The sequence below is a fragment of the Bubalus kerabau genome, chromosome 3 (genome assembly GCF_029407905.1).
Source record: "Bubalus kerabau isolate K-KA32 ecotype Philippines breed swamp buffalo chromosome 3, PCC_UOA_SB_1v2, whole genome shotgun sequence".
NCBI classification, from domain to species: domain Eukaryota; kingdom Metazoa; phylum Chordata; class Mammalia; order Artiodactyla; family Bovidae; genus Bubalus; species Bubalus kerabau.
Window position 1 is genome coordinate 75,182,459 of NC_073626.1, and position 17,874 is coordinate 75,200,332.

Consider the following 17,874-nt stretch of genomic DNA (forward strand, 5'->3'; position numbering starts at 1 on the left):
CTCTGTACCTTCTGCTGAATTTTGCTGGGAAAGGCTGTTTATAAGTAGCCTGTTCACAATATCTTAGCATTTGATAATTCTCTTGCTGTGTATCAAGGGCAGTTTATACCTGGTCACATTTAATCCTAAACACAGCTCTGTAAGGTAGGTACTTTTCTTATCATCGCCACTTTGTACAGGAAGAAATGAAGCTCGGAGAAATTGAGTAATTTGCCAAAGGTCACAGTGTCACAATGGACAAAGTCACACTTGTTGTTATTAGGCCAAGCTGTCTCAGTCTGCAGACGCTAACTGAGGCCAGTGCTTTATCACAGGGAAATTTTAACATGAAGTGTGACTCATAACTGTGATGGAATAGGAAAGACAGTGGACCAAATTTTTTCATAAAGCTATGTGTAAAGATTATATAGGCTGCTGCCATGTGAGAGATCCAGGGAAGATCTGTGCACAATCCACTTAGCATCAATGCCCTTAGCATCAGAAAATGTGTGTGGGGGGGTATGTGTGTGTTGCGATAAGGTTTGTGATGGTTTTTCTGTCAAAGAAAAGTAAAGCAGTTATAAGTCTTCCGGTGGAAAAAATTGAAATAGATTTCTAATGACTTATGCTCTGACCAAGAAAAAAATGTTCTACTCCTTCATTACTCCTAGAGTAGAGTAAAGTAAAAGATGACTTTTTCACTTTTTAGTGATTTATAGGCTATACCCCACACTGTGCCCTCACAGGGCATGTACAAAGGGAAGACTGAAATCATTAATAATGTAAAGGACGCCCACATCTGGTTGATCCTCCCAGGTGAGGGAAGCCGAAGCCTGATTTAACAGATGGACACTGCACTGTTTCCTGATGGTAAAATCACCAGATGTTTAGAGATTCCAGAAGTACAAAGGCAGAAGGAAGTGCACTAATGATGAGGTTTCTGGCACACCTTTGAATTTTCTTGCTTTTAACACTACACTTTCTTGCACGTAGGGTATATGTGCATGTCATGCCATTATTTGAATTTTAATTAAAATAGAATTTTACTCTAGACTGTTTTATTCTAAAATTAAGGTACAAGGGAACTAGTCTTATATACCACCACTAGACAATACCAAGCATTATTCAAAGCTTGGATAATTCAGTTGTTTTATTCCCCCCCCCCCCTTTTTTTTTTAATGCAAAAGTCCTTGAAGGGGCCAGGGCCCTTGTGGTGATGGCTTGCTGGGTCCTCTGGGTCTATACCTCCCCAGCTGTGAGAGGAGCCTCTGGCCTTTACTGTAGGGGGATCGTAGCAAATTCGCTCAAATGCTTTACTAGGCTGTGTCCATTATTTCAGGGCTTCCCAGGTGGCTCAGTGGTAAAGAATCTGCCTGCCAAAGCAGGAGACGCAGGAGATGTCGTTTCATCCCTGGGTTGGGAAGATGCCCTCAAGTAGGAAATGGCAATCCACTCCAGTATTCTTGCCTGAAAATTTCCATGGATCCCAAAGGTAAGTTGAGTCCACCCTCATTCAAGAAGCAGCAAGGATGGAAGCCATGATGCTAGGAAACTGGTGTGAAGGCCTTAGTACCAGCAAAGCTGAAGAGGGAAGTTATTCCATGGTGGGGAATAAATGCATTAGATGTGCAGAGAGTAAGACCTGTCTGTATTCGAGTCCTGGCACCCACTTTTCCTAACCATGTGACCTTATTCTGGGATCAGTTCTTAACCTCTCTGTGTCTTAGTTCTCAGTTTTCTCCTCTGTACAACGAGGATTACAATATGTACCTCATAGGATTGTATTAATGATCAAATGAAATAAGGAATGGAAATGGTCTTTGCACACTATGTGGTATAGAGTCAAGTCCTTAAATAAGAAGACATCAGAGAGAAAGAGAAACAAAGCTGTGCATCATGAATTTCCAGGCACACTGCCTCTGGTAACACATTCTTCCTCCCTTTTACCTCTGGATATTTCCATTTTGATGCCTAGGATGGACCAGCTTCAGCTTATTCGTTCTAAACCTGTCTTGATCATTCCAGTAATCAAACTTCTGGGTCCTATGCACTGTATAGTTTATATGGATAGCAACATTCTGTTATAAAACTTGTTAAGAGACTAGATCTTAATTATGCTAACCTAATTATTCCCACAAAAAAGAAATTATGCCGTGATAGAGGGGGCTAACCATCACTACAGCCGTATTACTATGTATGTATATATATACGTATCAAATCAACATATTGTACATATTAAGTTGGCACAATGTTATATGTCAAATATATTCCATTAATAAAGAAACGCACAGGGCCCTGAACTTTGCCCAGATGGAGCTCCTTATTTCAGAATGGACAGCACACTGAAGGGCCCACCCAGCACCACTGGCTGGTCCCTCTTTCCCGATGCTCAGACACTTGGCCTTCCGAGTGCATCTGAACACAAACCACAAAAATAAAAAACAAGACAAAGCAAGGGGCTTTCTCGAAGAATCTTCTGCATGCTTTCAGCTGGGTGTAAAGCCACCCTACGGTTCAGTACTGTGCTGTCAACTGACCGAAGACCTGAAAGAAGAAGGCCCAGCTCCCCTTTTCAAATTCTCTCTCAAACTACCTGCTGGGTGACTTTAGTGGACAAACAGCGAATCCCAGAAATGATGCCATCTTTAGTGTGCACAAGGATATAGTTCCTAATGTGTTTTTTTTTTCCCCTCCAGCAGCATATACAACTGTTTCCTACTATTAAATGGTAAGCTAATCTGAATATTAACTATCTGCCAATTTCAACACACCTCTCCCATAAACGTTTCCTTCCTGTGCAGGGAGGAAGCCCAAATGATGTGGTCCTGGCTAGTTCTTTAACTTTCTGTTTTATGATTGGGGCAGAGCATCTGATTATTTCCAGGTGTTTCAGATTTTTCTCATGGTCTCCTTGTTATTTCTCCCCTCTTTGAGCTCCTTTGGCAATGAATGTGACCGTGAGGTCCAAAGCCATAAAGGATGTGTTCACCACTTCCCTCTTATGTCTGTCTCTTTATTTAACCACAAGTTCACTGTCTTTATCCATGTTAATTCCCTGAGGTATTCACACAGCATTTGTGTTGACTGCCTTAATTTTGATCTTCTCTAATCATTCCCTGCCAGATGGTAGTTAAAGTTTAATGGCCCCTGTAAAAATAGTTCCCTTTCTTCTTTCATCAGTCATGTGCATTTACTTAGCTAACTGCTAGATGTTCGGAATGAACACAAAGTGACCACCAACAAAATGAATTCAACAAACACATCGGCTTCATACTTTTCATGGTAGCTAAAGAAGTTGCCCGCTATTACCCACTCGGCCATTATCCTTACCTTTTATTGTCTTTCCTTTCCCATTTTGTTAGTTTTCTTTCCTTTTTATGTCCATTCTCAGGTTGTTTGCAAAGTCACAAGACCATGAGGCCTGGCAGTCATCTGTATGCAACAGTTAAAGTGTGCGGACAGGTCCAGCTCCAACAGCATTAAGTGCTAGAGAGATGACATTTGGCATAGCCAGAGAGCTTTCCTTGCCACATCCATGGGAGGGGGTAAGTACCCTTCCTTGTGTTCAGATAAAAAAGCTGAGATAACTCTCAGAAGGCCACACAAGAGGCTGGGGTAGAAACTTGACATTCTTGAGAAACAAAATGAAGAAGCACATAGAACAAATCTCTAGATAAATAATATGACCTTTGTGTCTTTCATGCATCCAACTATCATTCCTGAGCCAACTGGTTCAGAAAAAGCAACTAAATAAGGATGCTATGATAAACCATTTTACAGATGAGGTAACGGAGATGAGTCACAGTCCATGGCTTTTGCCAGGCCACACACACATCTCTAGAAGTATCCTATCACTTAAATTTACATTTGACATATTAAAATATGTAGGAGCTATTTAAAAAATAAATAAAACTAACCAAACAAAAGATTAGTAGCATTTTTAGAGCAAGCATTCTGGGTGACTTTATATACACACACCACTTAAAGCCTATAAAATATAGGACTCTAGGGCGGGGGTCTAAAAACTACAGCCTGAAGGCCAAGTTCAGCACACTGCCTGTTTATGTAAATAATGTTTTATTGGAGCACAGCCGCACTCGTTCTTTTGCATATTGTTTATGGCTGCTTTCACACTGCAGTGGCCTGGTTGAGTAGTTTTAACAGAGACTATATGACCTGCAAAGCCTAAAATATTTACTATCTGGCCTTTATACAAAGAATTTTGCCAATCCCTGCCCAAGACATTATGCATGGCATGTTATTTCTTAATAATTAATTTCTTACGATTTAGGAGTGCTATTGGGTATTGTTGCTGAACATTGCTTAAAATGTTACTTTTAAATAGCATTTCAAATGCAAAAGGATTCTAAACTCATTTACAAAATGTCTATCTCAATTGTGCTGACCACCTTGAAGAGTTAGGAAATTACAGATGTTCCGCAACTTCTTGGTAATTTGGGTAGCATCCAATAACCACTATACATTCTATAGCTGGTAGTATTTTGTAGAATGTGGGTAAAAGATATCCCAACTATTAATCAAGGTGAAAATCAGTGTTAATGTTTGGCCACCTTTGTCTTTTGAGTCAAGAACCATGGTCTCTCTGGGCTTTTGCTTCTGTATCTGCAAACTGTTGCTGTGTATTAAATCATCTGTACCTCCCTTTAGCACTTCTGTGCTATTGTTCATATTCTCCCCAAAGTTTAAGTCACTTCCCCCTCCCCCAGTCCCCTCCAGAAATGTTTCTAAGGCTCTCATGGGAATCCAGTTAGTCCCTGATTTTAAACAGCCCTTGCAGGAAGATTTTAATTCTAAATTTAACCTGAATCTCAGAGTGAAGGAGCGGTGATGCTCTGAAATGAAGAGCAGTTAAGTTACTCTCATGACAAGTAGCTTAACTACTACGATAAAAATGGGAAACTTGTACCCTTGTGAACCTGAGAACGTGTATCCAGTCACAGGACAAAATCTTTCCACAAAGATTTTGAAGGGAGACTTAGGAAATGTAACCGGTAACTTAAAAGATTGTTTTTATGTTAAAACAAGTAAAACCATGTTGTTGAGTAGCATGCGAAAATCAACAAAAATTTTCAAAGTAAAATACAACGCATCAAAGCTCTTTTGCTGAATGAGGAAGGTGCTTTAGATTTCGCACTTAGAACCTTCTCTCACCTTACCCTTCACACCAAGAGCTCCATCACTGGGGAACTTCAAGGGAAAAGTTGGAGAGGCGTTGCCTTACAGAAAGTAAATGCTCATCTTCCACTGTGAAGAAAAGCACTCGTGCCTTTGAGTCAGCACGCCAGAATTTATATTCAGACTTATTACTGTGTCTCAAAACTTCTAACTAGCTCTGAGACGTTTATTTCAACAATAATGTGCATCAGTGAACATTCAGAGTGACCCAAATTTATAAATTCCCAGGAGCATGTGTATCTTGTCCTGATGCTTCAATAAATTCCTGTGGGTAGAATTCAAGCATCATACATCAACCGAATTATCTCTAAGTTCCCTTCCAAGCAAGGGAGGCAGTGGTAGGAGGTGAGGAATGGAATGAGAATAAAACCAGGAGGCTCTGCCACTAATTCACAGTGTGAACTTAGCCAAGTACAATAACTTTGGGGCCATGGTTCCTCTCTTTTTTTAATTGAAGAGTATTTGATTTATAATGTTGTGTTAGCTTCTGCTGTACAACAAAGTGATTCAGATATATATTTTTCAGATTCTTTTACATTATAGGTTATTATAAGATTCTGAATATAGTACCTGTGCTATATAGCAGGTCCCTGATGTTTATGTATTTTATATACAATAGACTGTATCTGTTAATCCCAAACTCCTGATTTATCTCTCCCCACTCCCCCAACCCCTTTGGTAACCATAAATTTGTTTTCTATGTCTGTAAGTCTTTCTGTTTTGTAAATAAGATCATTTGTATCATTTTTTAGATTCTACATATAAGTGATACCATACGATATTTATTTTTCTCTGTCTGACTTTTTTAGTATGATCATCTCTAGGTCCATCCATGTTGCTGCAAATGGCGTTACTTCATTCTTTTTTATATGAGCCATGATTTCTTTATCTGGGACTGAGAGGTTGGAACTAGAGGCAAGCCCACATGGGCCAAATATGAAATTCTTAGTAAATTATAACTGCTATGAAAATATTGTTTGTATGATCTTCAATTCACTGTCCTATGTCTGGCAGTTACAAAAACTTGTTACATTATTTTCTATACTTCCTAAATAGTGAAAATTACTATTATTATATTCTACTACTCCTAATTCCCTAATTTAGTAATGAGAGTAATAAACACCATGAACAAAGCAAGTATCAGAAAATAACTGAAAGAGGTGAAAAAAAAGATGATTACAAATCTAAAGGGGCTGCTGTAATCAAACTAAACAACAAAAAGCTTAGGAAGCAAGGAAGTTTATTTCTCTCAAGTGACAGTCACAGGTGGATGGGTGGCTTTGTTCAAAGACTGTGGCCGATGGCAGTTCTCCCTCTGTCACATGAGGCACCAAGGCCATATTTGTTGTTGCCATTCCTGCCCCCAGGAAGTCCGGAGCCAGGAATTTGTTAGAGGCAAGCTGCTCACCTCGCTTCTACCCACCTTCCATTGACAAGAGTTTAGCTACACACCCACTGACTACAAGGGGGAAGTCTCATCCTGGCCACAGCTCCATTATTACAAAGGAAAAGGAGGCTAGAGAATCCTTAGGATCGTGGGAATGAAAGAAAGCTGAAGAGGCAGGCTAGTTACTCAGTGTATAAAAGGTATATATTTAGAAAGTGAAAGAAAGTGAAGTCACTCAGGCGTGTCCAACTCCGTGACCCCGTGGACTGTAGCCCATCAGGCTCCTCCATCCATGGATTCTCCAGGAATACTGGAGTGGGTTGCCATTTCCTTTTCCAGGGGATCTTCCCGACCCAGGGATCGAACCCAGGTCTCCTGCATTGCAGGCAGAGGCTTTAACCTCTGAGCCACCAGGGCAGACCCCATATATTTATGTATATTACAAATATATTTATACTATATATTTATGGAAGTTTTAAATATTTTGATATTTCATATTTGATATATGAAATACCTAGATATGGATAAAAGTTCTAATAATAAAACAAATTAGTGGTACTCACCCACATTTTAACAAACCTTAGAATGTGTATAGTTGAAGATCTCCAAGTCTTTCTCCCCTTACCAGGGGGACTATACCCCTGAATTTAGTGTGAAATCTTCCCTTCTGTGTGCTTTTTTAAAAATTTTTACTGCGTTTTTAAATCAAAGAATATAAAGAATAATTCTGTGTTTCTTTAACTTTACACAGAGTGGTATGACACTATGTCTGTCATAATACAGCTTGTTTTCCCTCCAAATTGTGTTTTTTAGATGTGTCCATGTTGATAGCATAAACTTAGTTCCTTCATTTTGACTGCTATTTGGTATTTGTGTGACTGCAGCTTGTTTCTGAATTTCTATTAGTGGAAATAATAGAGTATCCTTGTGGACAAAGGCAAGAATTATGCTAGAGTTTTATAGTTAAAGTAGCCACTAGCCACTGTGTAGCCATATGGCTACTTAAATTAATTAAAATCAATTAAATTAATTAGAATTAATCATATAAAAATTTGGTTTTAATTCTGCAGTCACACTATCCACATTTCAAGGGCTAAGGCAACCCACTCCAGTGTTCTTGCCTGGAGAATCCCAGGGACGGGGGGAGCCTGGTGGGCTGCCATCGATGGGGTCGCACAGAGTTGGACACGACTGAAGCGACTTAGCAGCAGCAGCAGCAGCAGCCACACAAGGCTAGTGGCTAGCATATTAGAGGGTCCAGCCATCCTCACAGAAACTTCTACTGGACAACATTGCTCTAAAATATATATGAAGCAGTGGACTTACTGACTTGTGGGGTATGCATAGCCTCAGTTTTGGGTTTTTTTTTTTTTTACTTTTTGGCCACACCACACAACATGGGATCTTAGTTCTCCAAGCAGGGATCAAACCAGCACCCTCTACCATGGAAGTGGGGAGTCTTAAACCACTGGACCACCAGGGAAGTCCCCATAGCCTCAATTTTAATCTGGAGAAGGAAATGGCAACCCATTCCAGTATTCTTGCCTGGAGAATCCCATGGAAGGAGGAGCCTGGTAGGCTACAGGCCATGGGGTCGCAAGACATTGCCAAATTGCTTTATGCGTCAGTCAAGACTCCTAGTTATAGGCAACAGAAAGCTGTTATGGGTCATTAAAACAAGAAAAATAATTTTTAAAAGAATGTTGGACAGCTTACAGAAGCTCAGGAAGGACTTGAGAACCAACTTGAAGATAAACTACCTAATATCAAACTTAGTTGCTCAGTTGTGTCCAACTCTTTGTGACCCCATTGACTGTAGCCCACCGGCTCCTCGGACCCTTGAATTCTCCAGGCAAGAATACTGGAGTGGGTTGCCATTTCCTTCTCCAGGACATACCCCCAACCCAGGATCAAACTCGGGTCTCCTGCATTGCAGGCAGATTCTTTACCGTCTGAGACACCAGGGAAGCCCCATTAAACCATGGAACTGATCTAATAAGGACAATGCTGCTCTGCTTAAAGTCTTGGGTACCACCCCTTTTATTTCCAAATGACTCATGCTTGATACTCCTGCTATTTCTAGGACTATAGTCATTGCCACATCTGGAAACTGTTCATAGGTGCTGTCTCTGCTGCCACCTTCATGACAAGGGCTCCACTTGGTCCCAGATTTTTAATTTCATTTTCAAACTCAAAGTTTGGAGTTGATGCATCTGTTTGGCAGGCTGGATCAAACACCTGCATCCCATCTTTACAGAAGGCGAGGAAGGCAAGTATCTTGTGATTTTTCATTTCTAGGAGTTGTACAAGTTTTCAGACTTACTAGCTATTACCCAGTGGTTTCCAAAGTGGATATGGAAATTTTAATTCCTACCATCGCAAGGAACAGTTTCCATTTCTCCACAAAGTTTCCAACATGTGGTGTCATCTAGCATTTTAATGTTTGCCAAACTAATTGTTGCACAAAGATATCTCAATGTGATTTTAATTTGCATTCTTTTGATTAAGTAGTAAAACTGAGCCTCTCAATGTGTCTCATAATCATTAGAGTTTGTTCTGAAAACTGCCTATTTATATATCTTTTTGCCCATTTTTAGGTTGACTTTTGGCCTTTTTCTTATTAATATTAATAACTTTTTATATATTTCATTTTTTAAAGTTCTAGGCACTAAATACCTCTTCCCAGGTGGTGGATTGTCTTTTCAATTTAAAAAAAAATTTCTTATTCTGGAAATCTTTAAGCATATATAAAATAGAATGATATAATGAATCCCAATGTACCCATCACTGAGCTCATCAATTTTGTTTCAGCTACATCACGATGCTGTTCACTCCAACAGTAGGTTATTTAGAGGAAAATTTTCAGATACGATATTACTTGTTGCATAGAATCTCTGAAGGAAAGAATTCTTTGTACAACCAGATCCATAATACCATCATCAACCTAATAACATGTGGAAAACAAAGTCCCAATATCATCAAAATTGTCTGGTCAATGTTCAAATTTCCCTAATTGCTTTATAAATGTTTCCAGTTGTTTGGGTCAATATCCAAATAACCAATTATAATCAATATCCAATAGTTAATATTCAACAACTGTGACAGTTGGTTAATATGTCTCAAGTATACTTTAATCTGCAGATTTTCTTCCATTCCATACTTCTCTCTCTCTCTGCCCTCTCCCTTCCCCTCTCCCTCTCTCTCTTAATTTCTTGGAAATGTTTTTGTTATTGTTGAAGAAGGCAGGTTTTGGTCCTATAGAGTTCCTAAGGTTGGAATTTTGTTGTTTGAATCTATGTGGTATACAGTAATGTGTTCCTCTGTCCCTTATATTTTCTATAAACTGGTAATTATATTGAGACCCTTGAGTAGACTCACCTGTTTTATGGAAAGATGACTTCATTGACAGTGTAGTGTAATTCCATCAATAAGTACCTAACATTTAGCTCTGTTTCTTTTTGAGATGCTAACAACAATTGCCCAGGTCCATTAATTCAATATGGATTGCAAAATAGTGATATTCTAATGATACTTGTCCAGTTTCTTTTGTTAGCTGATATACTTCCATTAAAAAATAAAACACAGAACAGAAAAAACTTCCCTTTATGAACTGTTGATATCATGAGGTACAGTTCATTTAGAACAGACAAGATAAATGCTATTTTCCCTGTAACACTTTTTAATATCATGTTAGTTCCCTAGACTCCTACAAACAGGAAGAGGTTGTAGACTCTAAATACTGTTTTCTACTGAACAAACCAAAGATCCTTAGAGAACTGGCTTTCTCCTGACCGGGAACAGGAAATGTATAGAGTGAGTCTGCACGTCACAGTGAGGAAAGTGAGGAAGCTCTAGAGTTGGATAGAGTTGCATCAGTGTGCTTAGGAGCCAACTTGAAAGGTTTCCATGACAGAAGAATAATCATTAAAGGATTAAAACACAATTTATATACTAAAATTCACAAGTTACTAATGACACCAAACAAAACACTCTTTTTATATTTCTAATGGTGTTCTTTTTTGATCAGATTGAATATAGTCAGATTCGTTCACATTTTTCTAATCATGACTTCCATCCAGACCCCTTTCTGGTTAACTTCACCACTAGAGATGAATGGGGCTTCTTTCTAGGTCCTGTTTGAAATATCCCAGTCAAAGGCTCTGGAACATTATTCTCACTCTTCAAGCCAATCAACATAGCCAAATAGATGAAGACTTATGACTGGTCAAGTTTTGGCAGGTGGAGTAAGGTGGGGGAAAGGCTCTTACCAGAAGGGAAAGTAGAGAACAAAAAAATAGTAACAAAGAGGAAGTGGAGGAAGGGAAAAGGAGATCTTTTCTGAACACACAGTTTACCTATAGCCCCATCCTTAATGATGTGTTTAATTCGCAGCCAAGAATCTTATTCAGAGGTTCCTAACCAAAAACACTTGACCCTGAGTGATGATAGACTAGACTTTGATTCACAAGTCAATCTGCAGGTGTCCATCTTTAAACGAGTCTTGCCAGCTATCTCTTACCTGAACCTGTTATGGCTCTTGTGTTTCAATGAGGACTATTCCTGTTGGGTATTACAAGATACAAAAAGGTTACACAGTTGCATGATTTTGTCTAACTTCACTGTGACATTTATGAGATTGCTTCTTGACAGTGACCATGGCCAGAGTCCCTCTGATAAATTAATTTTGTCTTATACCATCCTTAATTATTCTCTTCAGAGGCTCAGGCACTTCAGAATTTACTGGTATTAATTCACCCCAATAAAAAATCTTTTTTTTTAATTTAGCTTCACATTCATTGTGCTTCTTAAAGTCAATTTTATCATCAGAACTTCTGAAATTGCCAAAGTACGAAGATGAATGTCAGAATGTCAAGGGTTTTTTAATGAATTCTGACAAGACAGAAAAGGTCAAAGCAGATTTCTTCAACATGTTCAGATGTCCTGATTATAAAGATTTTTATAAGAGTATTTAGGCTATTCCTCAAAATGACTGCAGAATTCTGCTATACTTGATGGGTTAAATTTTGCCTGGAATATTCGTCTCTCTAGGGCCCCCACCTTCTGCCCTGCTAGCCTCCTCATCCTGCTCTTGGTTGTGATAGCACCTGCAAGAAGTCTTTCCAGGGCCCCAAGATATAGCCAGTTGCCCCTTCTAATATCCTCTTCATGCTCAGCCTTTACCTCTATTATAGCACTAAGTTGTAATTACACTATATTGTAGTTGCCTGTTAAGTTGATTTTTCACTGTAAGACCAGCTTCCTGGGGCCAAAGACTGAACCTAGAATGAAGTACCCCCGAAGCTAGCACAACATCTACAAAAAGTACTTGCATTTGTAAGATTAAGGGACATTCTCAAAACAACAGACCTGTACTCTTTGTAAAAGAGTCAAGGCCATGAAAGACTGAGAAACTATCCCAGATTGGAAGAGATTGAGAAGCCTTGACTCTAATCCTGTTTTGGATCCTGAACCAGAAAAGGAACATTAATGAGACAACTGGCAAAATCTGAGTAAGCCCATAGGCTAGTGAATAGTATTTAATAAATGTTAATCTCCTGGTTTTAGTCATGTACTGTGGTTTTGTAAGACAACATTTGGGATAGGTTAAACTTGAGAGCTTTTATAGCCCAAGGTGCCTCAAATGCCAAGTTATTACCAAGTTCTTAGCAGTTTAATTAATAAATGGTGTTCATGACCACAACCTTATGTAATCCTTTCTTTGCTATTTACTCTTGAGCTTTGTTCCATTCACTTTCAGATTATTTCAGATTGTTATTAGATTTAGTGAGCACTCCCTGAGTGCCTGCTGTGTGCCAGGCACAGTGATAAGAACTTAGAGTAGATGCAAACGTGGTAAGATGTGATCCTCCTCCTCAGAGAAGAGTGTGAGTCAGAAGAAATCTAAGCAAAAAGCAAATGAAGGGTAGTGATACAGCGAGAAATGTGCAACCGTTCCCCAAATACCAAATCAGGACAAGACTTGGAGGGCATCAAGCTAAGTAAAATAAGTCAGATAAATACAGCATGATCTCATATGTGGAATTTTTTAAAAAAGAGCTTATAGATACAGAGAACAGATTAGTGGTTGCCAGAGGCAAGGGCGTGACGACTGTAGCCTACCAGGCTCCTCCATCCATGGGATTTTCCAGGCAAGAATACTGGAGTGGGTTGCTGTTCCCTTCTCCAGGGGATCTTCCCAACCCAGGGATGAAACCCGGGTCTCCCGCATTGTAGGCAGACGCTTTACTGTCTGAGCCACCAGGGAAGTCCAGTGAAGGGGTAAAAAGATACAAATTTCCAGTTATAAGATAAATAAGTCTTGGGGACACAATATATAGCATGGTGACTATTGGTAATAAGATTGTTATTCTTGTTGCTAGTGGTGTCTGACTCTTTGTGATCCCATGGAATGTAGCCACCAGGCTCTTCTGTCCATGGAATTTCCCAGGCAAGAATACTGGAGTGGTTGCCATTTCCTTCTCTAGGGAATCTTCCTGATCCAGGGATAGAACCTGTGTCTCCCACAATGACAGGAGGATTCTTTACCACTGAACCACCAGGGAAGCTCTTATAGCTAATAATAATGTATTGTTTATTTGAAAGTTACTGAGAGAGTTGATCTTAAAAGTTCTCATCACAAGAAAAAATTTCTTAACTATATGCGGTAATAGATATGAACTAGACTTATTGTGTGATCTCTTCACAACATATACAAATATCAAGTCATTATGCTGTATACCTGAAGATAATATAATTTATATGTCAATTATATCTCAATTTTAAAAAAAGAGCCAGCACAGAAAAGTGCTGCCTTTCCTGAGAGGACAGAGGCTTCCCCCAAAGAGGTGATATGTAAACTGGGTCTTGAGAATAAATCAGGATTTACCAGCAGACAAAATTGGGAAGAACATTCCAGGTACAACATGTATAGGATCTCAGAGCTGAGAAACAGCAAAGTGAGTTCAGTACAGCTGAACTAAAAAGCATCCACAGAAGAGTGGATTCCTTTTTAGTAGCTTTATTGGGATATAATTCACATCTCATAAAATTCACCCATTTAAAGGGTACACTTCGGTGGTTTTTAGTATAGTCACAAAGTTGTACAACTATCATCACTATCTAATTTTAGATATTTCATTAGCCCCTAAATGAAATACCATACCCATTAGCAATCACTTCCCATCCCTACCCCCCACACCCCAGCCCTAAGCAATCACTAATCTACTTTCTGCCTCCACAGATTTGCCTGTTCTGGACAGTTCATATTACAGAATCATACAGTACACGGTCTTTTGTGGTTCTTTCGTTTACCATAATGTGTTCAAGGTTCATCTGTTCTGTAGCATAGATCAGTACTTTATTCCTTTTCATTGCCAAGTAATACTCCAGCATATGGATACATCACATTTTGCTTATGGACATTTGGGTTGTTCCCACTTTTTGGTGGTTATTAAGAATGCTGGTATAAGCATTAATGTTTTTATATAGGCATACTTTTTCATTTCTCTTGAATATAGATTTAGAAGTCGAATTGCTGGGTTTTATGATAACTCGGTTTACTTTTTGAGGAATTATCAGTCTTTCAGACTGGCTGCACCATTTTATTAGTACATTCCCACCAGCTATATATGAAGATACCAAATGCTTTACAACTTCACACTTCTTATTGTCTGTCTGTCTTATTATAGCCATGCTAGTGGGAGTGAAGTGGCATTATTAAGCTTTCTAAGGCCTGCTGTAACAAATTACCACAAACTGGGTTATTTAAAGCAAGAGAAATTTATTCTTTCACGGTTTTGGGTACTAGAAGTCTTTAATCAAAATGTCAGCAAGGTCATGCTTTCTCTAAAGCCTCTAACAGAAAACCATATCCTTCTCTTAGTTCCTTGTGTTGCCAGTAGTCCTTAGCATTCCTAGGCTTGTAGGTACATCACTTCAATCTCTGACTCTCTTATCACACAGTGCTCCCCTGTGTCTTTCTCTTATCCAGTCATATTTGTTTAGGACCCACCCTAATCCAATACAGTCTCATCTTGAGCTGACTGCATCTGCAAATAAGACTCTATTTGCAAATAAGGTCATAGTCACAGGTTTCAAAGTTTTTCATGTGCTTTTCATGTGCTTACTGGCCACTTATATGTATATCTTCTTTGGGGAAATGTCTATTCAAATACTTTGCCAATTTTTAACTGAGCTATCTATCTTTTTATTCTTGAGTTGTAAGAATTCTTCATATATTCTGGACCTGTATCAGATATTTGATTTATATTTTCTCCCATTCTGTGAGCTATCTTTTCATTTTTTGATAGTGCTCTTTGAAACCCAAAAGGGTTTAACTTTAATGAAGTTCAGTTTAGCTATTTTTCCTTTTGTTACTTGAGCTTTGGTGTAATATCTATAAACTATTGACTGATTCAAGGTCATACAGATTTATGCCGTTTTTTTTCTTCTAGTAGTTTTATACTTTTATAATATCTTACATTTCAGTTTCTGATCTCTTTTGAGTTAAATGTATATGGCATGTGATAACGGATCCAAATTCATCTTTGCAGGGGTATAGCCAGTTGTCCCAGCACCATTTGTTGAAAATTATATTCTCCCCCCATTAAATTGCCTGGACACCATTGCAATATGAGTTAAATGTATGGACTTGTTTCTGGACTCAGTTCTCCTTCACTGATCTGTACATCTATCCTTTTGTTGGCACCACTATCTTGATTACTGTGGATCTGAGATCTGAAGTGTGAAACCTCCAACTTTATTCCTATTTTTTAAAATTGCTTTAGTTCTTTTTTTTTTTTTTTAAGCTGTGCTGCAGCCATATATGATCTTAGTTCCCTAACCCCTGGAGTGGAAGGGCAGAGTCTTAACCATTGAACTGCCTGGGAAGTCCATGATTATTCTGAGTCTCTTGCATTTTTTTTTTTAATTTTGGCAGCACTGGGCCAAGATATTAGTTCCCCAACCAAGGATAAAATCCACATTTTCATATGAAATATAGAGTCAAATTGTCAATTACTACAAAAAGCTAACCAGGATTTTTATAGGGATTGTGTTGAATCTGGCAATCAATTAAGGGAGTATTGCCATCTTAAAAATAGTAAGTCACCAATCCACGTGTACAGATGTTTTTTCTATTTATTTAAATATTCTTTAATTTGTTTCAACAATATTCTGTGGTTTTCAATGTGAAAATCTGACATTTCTTTTGTTAAATTTATCTTACATGTTTTATTTTTTGTTATTCTAAATGAAACTTTTTCTTAATTTCATTTTCATATTGTTCATTGCTAGTATGTACATTTATTTTGTATATTGATCTTATATCTTGCTATTTGAATTCATTTAAATAGCTTTCTTTTTAGTGGATCCCATAGGATTTTATATATATAAAGACTATGTCACCTACAAATTGAGATACTTTTACCTCTTTCTTTCCAATCTGTGTACCTTTTATTTCTTTGTCTTGCCTAATTGAGTGAAATAGAGTGAAAAAGTTGGCTTAAAGCTCAACATTCAGAAAACTAAGATCAAGGCATCTGGTCCCATCACTTCATGGGAAATAGATGGGGAAACAGTGCAAACAGTGGCTGACTTTATTTTGGGGGCTCCAAAATCACTGTAGATGGTGATTGCAGCCATGAAATCAAAAGACACTTACTCCTTGGAAGGAAACTTATGACCAACCTAGACAGAATGTTAAAAAGCAGAGACATCACTTTGTCAACAAATGTCTGTCTAGTCAAGGCTATGGTTTTTCCAGTAGTCATGTATGGATGTGAGAGTTGGACTATAAGGAAAGCTGAGTGCTGAAGAATTGATGTTTTTGAACTGTAGTGTTGGAGAAGACTCTTGAGAGTCCCTTGGACTGCAAGGAGATCCAACCAGTCCATCCTAAAGGAGATCAGTCCTGGGTGTTCACTGGAAGAACTGATGCTGAAGCTGAAACTCCAATACTTTGAACACCTTATGCGAAGAGCTGACCCATTTGAAAAGACCCTGATGCTGGGAAAGATTGAGGGCAGGAGAAGAAAGGGACAGCAGAGGATGAGATGGTTGGATGGCATCACGGACTCAATGGACATGGGTTTGGGTGGACTCCGGGAGTTGGTGATGGACAGGCATGGCATGCTGCGGTTCATGGGGTCACAAAGAGTCGGACACAACTGAGCAACTGAACTGAACTTGCCTAATTGCCTTAGTGAAAGTGAAAGTCAGTCATGTCCAACTCTTTGTGACCCCATGGACTATAAAGTCCATGGAATCCTCCAGGCCATAATACTGGAGTGGGTAGCCTTTCCCTTCTCCAGGGGATCTTCCCAACCTAGAGATCAAACCCAGGTCTCCCGAATTGCAGGCAGATTCTTTACCTAATTGCCTTGAAATGAAGTGACGTTGCTCAGTCATGTCCAACTCTTTGCGACCCCGTGGACTGTAGCCTACCAGGCTCCTCCATCCACAGAATTTTCCAGGCAAGAATACTGGAGTGGGTTGCCATTTACTAGAGCTTAAGGCTATGGTTTTTCCAGTGGTCATGTATGGATGTGAGAGTTGGACTGTGAAGAAGGCTGAGCGCCGAAGAATTGATGCTTTTGAACTGTGGTATTGGAGAAGACTCTTGAGAGTCCCTTGGACTGCAAGGAGATCCAACCAGTCCATTCTAAAGGAGATCAGTCCTGGGTGTTCTTTGGAAGTAATGATGCTAAAGCTGAAACTCCAGTACTTTGGCCACCTCATGTGAAGAGTTGACTCATTGGAAAAGACTCTGATGCTGGGAGGCATTGGGGGCCGGAGGAGAAGGGAACGACAGAGGATGAGATGGCTGGATGGCATCACCAACTCGAGGGACATGAGTTTGAATGAACTCCAGGAGTTGGTGGTGGACAGGGAGGCCTGGAGTGCTGCAATTCATGGGGTCGCAAAGAGTCAGACACAACTGAATGACTGAACTGAACTGAAATGCTAAATGGAAGGGGTAAGAGTAGATATTTTTGTCTTGTTTCTGATCGCAGCAGGGAAGCATTCAGTCTTTTCATCACTAAGTATGATATAGTTGTAGATTTTTCATAAGTCCCCTTTATCAGATTGAAAATTTTTTCTTCTATTTCTAGTTTGTTAAGTTTTTTGTTAAGAAAAATTGTTGGATTTTGTCAATTGCTTTTTCTATGACTACTGTGATAATCATGTGAGTTTTGTCCTTTATTCTGGAATATTGTGTATCCGTGTTTAATCTTCTTTAAATGCTTGAAATTCATCAGTGAAATAGTCTGATCCTGGGCTTTTCTTTGTGGGAAGTTTGTTTTGTTTTTGTT

The 17,874-nt window shown here is 39.0% G+C and overlaps 1 long non-coding RNA gene across 4 annotated transcripts in view; it reads left to right on the top strand.

Annotated features, from left to right (window-relative positions):
• LOC129646259 (uncharacterized) overlaps nt 1-17,874 on the top strand; it is a 62,308-nt gene that overhangs the window by 16,531 nt on the left and 27,903 nt on the right. For 2 of the 4 annotated variants that reach the window (XR_008711807.1, XR_008711805.1), the window contains exons 2-4: nt 1,319-1,471; nt 2,679-2,707; nt 3,371-3,524. This is a non-coding gene — a long non-coding RNA (uncharacterized LOC129646259). Of the gene's footprint in view, nt 1-1,318; nt 1,472-2,675; nt 2,708-3,370; nt 3,525-8,645; nt 9,233-17,874 lie in introns of those variants that run through there. The other 2 variants (XR_008711806.1, XR_008711804.1) reach the window with 2 other exon arrangements.